The sequence below is a fragment of the Uranotaenia lowii genome, chromosome 1, assembly GCF_029784155.1.
Source record: "Uranotaenia lowii strain MFRU-FL chromosome 1, ASM2978415v1, whole genome shotgun sequence".
NCBI classification, from domain to species: Eukaryota; Metazoa; Arthropoda; class Insecta; order Diptera; family Culicidae; genus Uranotaenia; species Uranotaenia lowii.
In genome coordinates, this window is record NC_073691.1 from 21,752,505 (window position 1) to 21,761,932 (window position 9,428).

A 9,428-nucleotide genomic window follows, 5' to 3' on the forward strand; every position below is an offset into this window, starting at 1 on the left:
ATTAGAAAATTTACAAATTGGCAAAAAAATCATAAGGCTTGGTTCCACAGAAGAATAGAAAATGATGTTGATTTTTCAGTTCAAAATATTCAATTTTGCCATACAAACCCAGAAGTTTAAATTTATTCATGTAAACGTTATTTTAAAATTCTACAAAACATCATGAACGAGTTTTGAACCAGAACGAAGCTTTTAAGACCCCAGGGTTTGAAAAATTCAAAAATGACCTATGTTGTTTCCGAAATATTACAATTACCACCAACCAAATTTTATCAATTCAATAATTTAAAGCAGAATAAGGCCTGTAATGAAAAAAAACACTACTTTCTCTTGTGTACAACTTTTGACTACGTGAATGGAATTTGATGACATTTACAACTATGTTTATTATTAATGTAATATTCACAATGTTTCAAATGATTTTTATGTGAGCCACATTTTTTTCAAAACCAGGGCACTCCAGAAGACTTTTTTTATATTTTCTAGAGATATTTTACCTTCAGTACAAAAACAAAATCTTCAAAACTTCAAAAATATTTAACTAAATCAGAGTATTTACTTCGTGGAACCTATGAAAGATAGTCAAGTACTTTTTGGAGCATTTTTCCTCATTCATATGACCGTTAAGAGGGGATTTGTAACACGGAGAATTAAAAAAAAAAGGTATAATTTACCAAAAAACTGGGGTTTTTTTTCCACCTCTCTTTCGAGGTTAATTTTACCTTTTTTTCATTCACCAAGCAAAAAGGTGAATTTAACCTTTTTCTTTTCACCTAGAATTTAGAGAATTTTACCTTTTTCGGACTCACTGGCCGAAAAAGTACTTTCTACCGGTTTCCCATTCTCTGATTTTATCTTTTTTTTTACTCACCTATTTAAAAGGTAAATGCTAGCTGTTCTGGCTGGGCACCATTGCAATTAAAATCATATAAAAACACACATAAATTATTTTTTTCTTTTTATGAAAAGATTGTCTCATTTGATTGCTTATTGTTTTGGACTCTTGTTTGGGAATAATTTTTTTTTTCGGCAATCCGGCTCGGTTAACTTCCTTCTATTTTTCTTGAATGTTCCTCTAACGCTGCCTTCTCCGTATACGTTCCTCCTCTGCTCATTCGATCAGCTAGTAGTTAATATTAACTGTTCCGGAATGATTCTGGAGGCACTTCGAAGCTTATCTGGGTAATCTGTAATATAAGCTTACTTACTTACTTAATGTTCCAGCGCCGATCCTGCGATGCATAGGGCCATGGTAAAAGACCTCAACTGTTGACGATCCGGAGCCAGCGTCTTCACTTGGTCACTCTCGTCGACAGTTCGTACTTCGGCGGCTAGGCTTCGCCGCCTCGAGTTTCTAGGTCTGCCTCTTCTTCGATGTCCTTCTGGATTCCATTCTAGCGCCTCTCTGCAAATCTCGTTCTCATCTCTTCGCAGCGTGTACCCAATCCATCTCCACTTACGTTTCCGAATCTCGATTTCTAGCGCCTTTTGATGACACCGACGATGAAGTTCCTCCTTTGAGATCCAATTGCCAGGCCACCAGGCGCGGATGATACTCTGCAGGCAGCAATTAACAAAAACTTGCAGTTTTCGCGTCGTCACCGCATATGTGCAAAAAGTTTCGCACCCGTACAACAATACGGATTTGACGTTTGAATTGAAGATTCGAATTTTAGTTCGTACACTTTCTCAACCTGTTGTCCAACTACCACGACATAACCTGGTGAACAATATTCCTCCAATTCACCCGGTCCATGACAACCGTTCTCCAATTTCTCGGGCATTCGCCAGATCACGCTCTAATTGGTCTTACTACCTCGCTCGTTGCGCTCTCCTACCGGATTCGCAGCGAACACCTGTTTTGCAGGACAATCGTCCGGCATTCCAACAACATGTCCTGCCCAGCGGTGCTAGTTTGGCATGTGTACCTAATGTTAACATACCGTTCGATTTTGACTGTTTTTGACGTTATTTTTCACTTATCACAATTATAAAAAAAAGTGTTTAGAAATGGAAGATTGAAGCTGAATTTGTCAACCGATTTTTTTGAAATTTTTCGTCGGATTGCATTTATTGTAGTATGCCAACTTTGTATACTGCACGTTTGTTGCAATCAAAGCAACCCGTTTGTTCTACTCGACCAGAAAGCTGTCAGAGGGAGAAAAAAGTCGCGTCATAAAATAAGCTCATCGGTTCGGCTGTTCTGGCATTTTCAGCTCTCTAGATTTGAAGAAAAGGTGTTGTTTTCGGTGTTGTTTGTCCATTTTCGTGTCCTGGTAAGTATTTCCCATAAAATTAACCATGTAAATCATAAAAACAAACAAAAAATTAAGATTTCCTTCCTCCTACTCTGTTTTCAGCGAAAAAGCGATGGGTCGGGCACAGCACTGCACGGAGGTCCAGCGAGCGATCATCCGGAATCTGTACAAGGCTGTACAAGGTACTACTTAGGAAGGTCGAAAACTTTCGTTCTCAACGCGCTTCACAGCACCGGCAAACGGGAACTGACCGGCCGCCCCCACAAAACGACGCCAAAGGACGATTCGGCAATCAAGCGGGCCTCGCAAAGCGTCCAAGTAGATCAGAGACGAGCTGAACTTATCTGTGAGTTCCCGAACGGTTCAGCGACGGTTGGCGGAGAAGGGACTAGGAGGAAAAAGTCCCCGGGAGGTGCCGATGCTGACGCCGAAGCACTTGAAGGCGCGGCTGAAGTATGCGAAGGACCACTTCGATTGGGTCGGTCCGGAAAAGGAGAAACTATGGAGAAATGTGCTGTGGTCGGATGAGACCAAAGTGAACCTCATCGGCTCGGACGGAAAGAGTTGGGTCCATCGCTCACTCGGCTGTGTGTATATGCCCCAGTATACAAATAAAACATTCAAACATGGAGGAGGTAGCATCATGGTGTGGGGGTGCTTTTCTTGGTACGGGGTGGGTCCCTTGTACTGGATCGACCGGATTACGGACCAGCATCTCTACGCCCAGATACTTCGGGAAGTAATGCTGCCACACGCCGAGTGGGAGATGCCCCTAAAGTGGCAGTTCCAGCAGAACAACGACCTCAAACAGTCCGCTAAAACGGTTTAAAAGTGGTTCCAGGATAATAAGGTAGACGTTATGGAGTGGCCAGCACAGTCCCCTGATCTCAATCCCATAGAGAACCTATGGGAAATAGTTCAACGTAAGGTGTACACCGAAAAATGGGAGAGAATCCAGGCGGTGTGGTACGCTATCCCGGTGAGAACGTGCCAAAAGCTGGTGGAGTCGATGCCGAACCAGGTGCGAGAAGTGATGCGTAATAAGGGTTATACCACCGAGTACTAACCCTGCAAATCGATCACGGTATGAATTTTCTTTTTTTTTTAAATTTTTTTTACCATGAATTCTAAAGCGGTCCTATTTTATGTCGCATTATTTTAGTCAGTAAGTATGCTTAAAACACATTTTTAAATAAAGGACAATTGTTTTAACTACGGATGATTTTAATTTCTTCGAAGAATGGAATTTACAATTTGTAAATGGTTCGATGCACTTAAATGGATTTTTTTTTCTCAAAGTTTAGTCACTATCTGTTTTGGATTGAGCTGTGGTCCTATTCTATTGTCCGACACTGTAAGTATGTTAGAACCATGTTTTTTCGTGTTAAAACTAAAAAAAAAGCATATGTCTACAATTAGGAACACTGTTTTCCTAATTATGGACATAGTCAAAGTTTTCCAAACTATATCAAATCAAAATATTTTTGCCTGGTTGTAAAGAACGCACCCTTCGCGGAAACCATCAAGTTACAGAGAGCTTCTCAACGAGAACAGAATCGAAAGAAAAATTTAAAAAACATCTCAATAAAATACGTTGTATACCGTCATCAGGGGCATCATGCAACACTTTTCAACTTCAATGGCTTCTTAAAACCTAATGTCCACAGATAATCCTACCGTTTGTACATTTAAAGTTTTAAGGTTAATGGGACATCAAATTAACGTAGTCAGAAAAATAATTGGTTCCACCAGTTATTTTTAAATTTACAAAACATGCGATTTTCACCCTACTAAGAAAAAGGGGTAAGTCGCAGAAACCTTTGTTTTTGATGAAAAATCAAAAAAAAAGTTTGAATAGTTATAGTTTTTGACATATTTGTTATGTCGTTACGCATAAAGCACGATCTGTAGTTATTTTTGATTTTGTTAGAATTAAAGTTTATATTTTTTCTGTCAAAGATTTTTCCTAGAAGAAAGCATAAGGGATGTATACATTCAGGGATAAAAAATACTACAAACAAAATTTACATCATATTCTAGCATATGGAAACACGACTTAAACTGTGAATCATTGATTTGCATGTCGATGCATTTTAGCCCAGACTGGTAACGGCATTTTAAAAATATTTATTTTAAAAATTAAATGCTTGTCTGAAAAATATTCATACACCAACAGTGTTGATATAGGATACAAAATACAATATAAAGTTTGTAGGTAATATCATTATGTCAATCCGTCACATTGTGTAAAGTTGTTTACGGCATCAAAAATGTAAAAATTTAGATTTTTCAAATTTTCTATAAGAATCAAAAACTTCAAAAAACTATCTCACGATGTGAGAAACTATGGCATCATCGTTTTGTTATCATAAAATTATAATTTTATTACATTATATTAAAATAAAAGGTATATAAATGTTGTGGTACACAAATGTTGCATCGAACCATGCTGTTGCATGATGCTCTGTTTGACTGTACTTATTTGTATCAATTTTCTACTCTTTGCTCGTAAAGTAACCAGCAATGTACAATCAATGCTCAGGATTGTTTCCTAGAGGACCTCTCGTAGCTCTGATTTCGCAAGCATCTCTGAGCGGGCACTCGAAGTATCGCTGCAGATGCTCTCTACTTCCGCTAGTGTTAAATTTAGTTCTGAAGAAGAAATAACGGAGTGGATAACAAATGGAATAAAGTTAAGGTATAAAATTAACAAAGATGCAAAACGTCGTTAGTGACAAACATGTAATGCAAAATGTCGTATCTGCATGTTTTCTCGAACAACTAAACTAATGCTTGTTTCGAATACATTAACATATTTCTCACATGTTTTTGTATCGCATATTCAATTTCCAGATAATTCTGAGCGATTATTAAAATACTAGAATTGAAAGCGTTATGCAAAACTTCAACCTCGATTTTCTGGAAACATGTCAGGTGGCTCATACGACCTAATCAAAACAAACTCTAGATTTAAACTTTTTTCTTCCGCAGTAAGAACAACTTTTTCACGAAGCGAAAGTTTTTGACGTCTGCGCGAGTCAACGCCTACTCGAATTCACTTCTTCTTATTTAGTTCTCTGATTTAGGCAACCAAGAATAAATTTTTCATTTGATGCAAGATTTGAAATTCGCATTTTTCTTTGGAATGCTATTTTATAGAATCTACTTAAATTATGATACAGAATCAAATTTTTGGATCCCAATGTTATAAGAGATTTTGCATAACATTCTATTCAAAATTTGTTTGTTTTTTTTTCATCAAAATCACAGATTTCTAGAGTTAGTTTTGATTAGGTCGTATGAACCAATGTAAACAAAATTGAGTTATTAGCTGCAAACGATTGATAAACATGTGATCTATCTTAGAAAAAAACTTGGTTTCATTTGATCAATTAATAAATTCTACAAAATGGTTTGAATTTAGGACTTTCTCATTTTCGAGTGCAATTTGGTTTTGCGACGTTTTGCATTGCACTGGATTGGCGTGCAAAACAAAGGTCGCAAAATAACTGTTCGGCTCGTTGGTTTTTGCGACCTTGTGCATTTTCTCACAAAATGCTGCGGCGAGTGATGTTAAGTTAAAAGATTTAAACAGAAATGGTTCGTGAGAGTGTTTCAAGCCAGTTTAATTATATTCCTCCTTTTTTTGTTGTAAGGTAAGTATGATAGCGTACTTTTCCTGACTGGACTGATTTTCAGTTTCATAATTTTTCCACCACAGCAGCTGCCAATAAAACTTAAAGTGTTAGGAACATGGATAGATTCTGTAGAGCGTATATCACCCGAGAGGAACTAGACAACGCTCCAGGGATTCAAATGTAAGTCATCTTTTTTTATGCTTTATATTGAGGTGATCGGCACATGGAGAATTCCTATTTAAATAACATACTAACAATTTCCATTATGCAGACGAGCCATACATATAATGTTAGAACTTGAGGGCTTGAAGCAAAATAGTAAATGATAGCAAAGTTTAAGACGCATGAAATGAAATTTTGAGATAAAATTTATCAGTATGCAAAACGACGTTTGAGCCAATCATGCAATGCCAAACGTCATAAGTACATGTTCACTCGAACAACTAAATGTATGCCTGAATCGAATACACTAGCCTAATTCTCATTTATTTTCGTATCGCATACCGATTTCTAAAGACAATTCCAAGCGATATTTTAAATAATAGAATTAAAAAGGGTTTACAAAACTTCAACAGCAATTTTCTCGAAACACGGCAAGTGGCTTATACGACTTAATCAAAACAAACTCTAGATTTATTTGTAATCTTATTCTAAATTGCCAATGTGCCTGATTTCTCAGGATTTGCCTGACTTTTAAAGCCCAACCGGATAAGCCTTCGTTTTTCCTTGATTTTTGGAAATAAGCCTGATTTTCTCTGATATTTGTGAATATAAGAAATGGGTAGTATGTTACTGCATTAAAAACATTGGTGGAGGTCAAAATGTTGATTGACGACATAAAAAAAAGGTCTTCTCACTTCGACCGAAATTTCCGTCAAACCATATACTATCCTGGCAAACCGGTTCTATTATTCATCTATCTGATATAAAATATTTATTAAGTGCTATACCATATTTGACCTATTAGTTCAATTATTTTTTTTTGAATTTAAATGATTTGAAAAATTGAATTTAAATTAAGTATAATAATTCAAAATATTAAAAAAAAAAGGTAACAATTAGTCAATAAATTAAATGTCTTTTCTTTAACTAAAATATGTAATTTTTATAGAAAAAAGAGTATTTTCAAACTGTTAGTTTCACCAATTTTCCCGCTAATATCAAATGGAAACGCTTATCATCAAGAATAATCACCAAAAAGGGGGTGTTGCGAAAATATGCACTTTTTGATAGACGAGCCTTCCAAAATTGCCAGTAAATATACTAATCGATTTCTATGGAGTTTCAGCAACTTCTAAATCCAACATAATCTATGAGACAATTGTAGATCTTGGCTTGTTACAACTTTGTTTCGAGGACAGCGAACCATTTTATCCAATCTACGACGTGTCAGATTAAAACAAAAAGTTTTTTCAAGGTATTTTTCTTTACTTTGAACGTAACTCCTGAGGGTGATGTAATAAGACTTTGACATATTCGACAAATTTATGTATCTATTATTTATGATCAAATGAACAACTATGTCGAAGACATTAAAGTAAATATAAATAAAAAAAAGTTAGCAATTTTATCACGCCGTCGATGGACCCGTCGGCAAAAATTTTTTAACTACAATATTCTCCTTTTAAAACTGAACAATGTTGCTGAAGACATCAAATGTCTATCTCTTCATCCCTGGGCGTTATTAATGTGTTAAAATAAGGAAAAATGCGAAGAATTTTACTTGATGTCACAGATATAACTGTTGTAATTTAGATCAAATTTCTGTATGATTTCTTCTTCTTCTTCTTCTTCTTTTACCAACATAGCCAAAACGTGTAAGCATCCTGGAAAATGAAAAGACTTGCGTCTTTCATTTTTCTTTTCAACGTTATCTCTGTTACATAAAACATGCATTGCAGAGATAACTACGGCCAGGCCAACCATGTGGTAAATACCGCAAAAGATTCTGGAGCAAGGGGAGGAATAAAGCGTGGAGGTCCCTACCAAACGCTTCATATGGATTACTTAAATACCTACAGCATCATTTGAAAATAGCTACACTAATCTAAAGACAATGTGTATTAGGAAAATAACGTTCAAAATAATGGAAAAGGTTGGATCTCACCAAATAAGTCTCGGAAGTTTTCGACTAGAAAACTTTTCCTCAAGTCCGGAGCAACTGACTTCAAAATTCCTTCCGAACTCTCCCAACCAGGATTCAGCATGCCGAAACAAAGTGCGAACTACTCCGGGAACAACTACGAGTCACTTAATCTATCATTTTCCACTGTTTAATTTTAAAATTTCTAGTTTTATTGTAATTGATTAAAAAAAATTAAGGACGAAAACAAAAACGCGTGCGATGCCCAAAAGTCATGGCTTACTCCGACTCAATTTTCTGTATGATTTCAAGTTTATTTATTTATTTATTTATTTAGTTAATTAATTCATCGAACAATAAATGTTTAAATGAGTTGGTATATTAACAGATTCCAAGAAAAGGAAATACCATTAAACTGTAAACGATGTATACATAAAAGAGGATATCAGGATCGCGTGTGTAGGGATTTTATCGAAACAGATTTATTTGGAATGCAAAAAGATTCGGAAAATATGGAAGATATGGAAGAACACCGCTTGTGCAAATGCATGTATGGCAATATGCACTATTGGCATATCCTCCCCGAAAGAGAAAATTGGTCAAAAAGTTTAAAAATACCAGTAATATTTAATTTAAAAAGTCTGCATGCTATAATTGATCTTGACCTTTTTTCTCCCCGAATCTGGAAAGTACTGCATGAGTCGCCTCGTACGACATGGATCAGATTATCCCAGTCAATCCGATCAAGCTGAAATTTTGCACAGGTCAGGCCAATCTACAAAATCTTTATGGTCGGTTTTTTAAATTCGATCATGAAATTTTTTCGAGTTCATTAATAGCATTTTAAATTATATTTCTAATAAAATTTTAAAGTCGACATTAAATAATAAAAAATGGACTTCAACCAATTTATGTAAATCTTTGTTGGTGAAACTAATTTTGAGATTTTTTTTTTCAAAAAGATAACTTAACAATATTAAAATAGGGAAACGAAAAAAAAAATAGTCTTTATTTAAAAATTTTGTAAAAACATGACAAAATATAAGAAACTTATTGTTATTCAGGCTAATTTTTTAAGGTTAATGAATACTAATAATAAAATACATTAAACTGTTAAAGATGAAAAAGAATTATTTCATCTTAAATAGATTAAATTTAAGCAGTTTATTTTTAAAAAAAATCATTAAAGGTTTTATTAAGCTGGTTTGACATTCAGGAAATACTGATACATATTAGGCCAAATCAATACGTTATACAACTTTCTGGAATAAATACTATGTCCAAATCACGACATCAGCCATGACGAGTGTGTTTAAAATTCTCATCATAAATTTTCTATCCTCTATTAATAATTCCTTTTGATCGTTTATCTAGTGCCAACAATTCCATTGACACTTTGTACCATGCATTGTATTATTCAAAAGTAGATTTTTTCCCCTCGGACTGAAC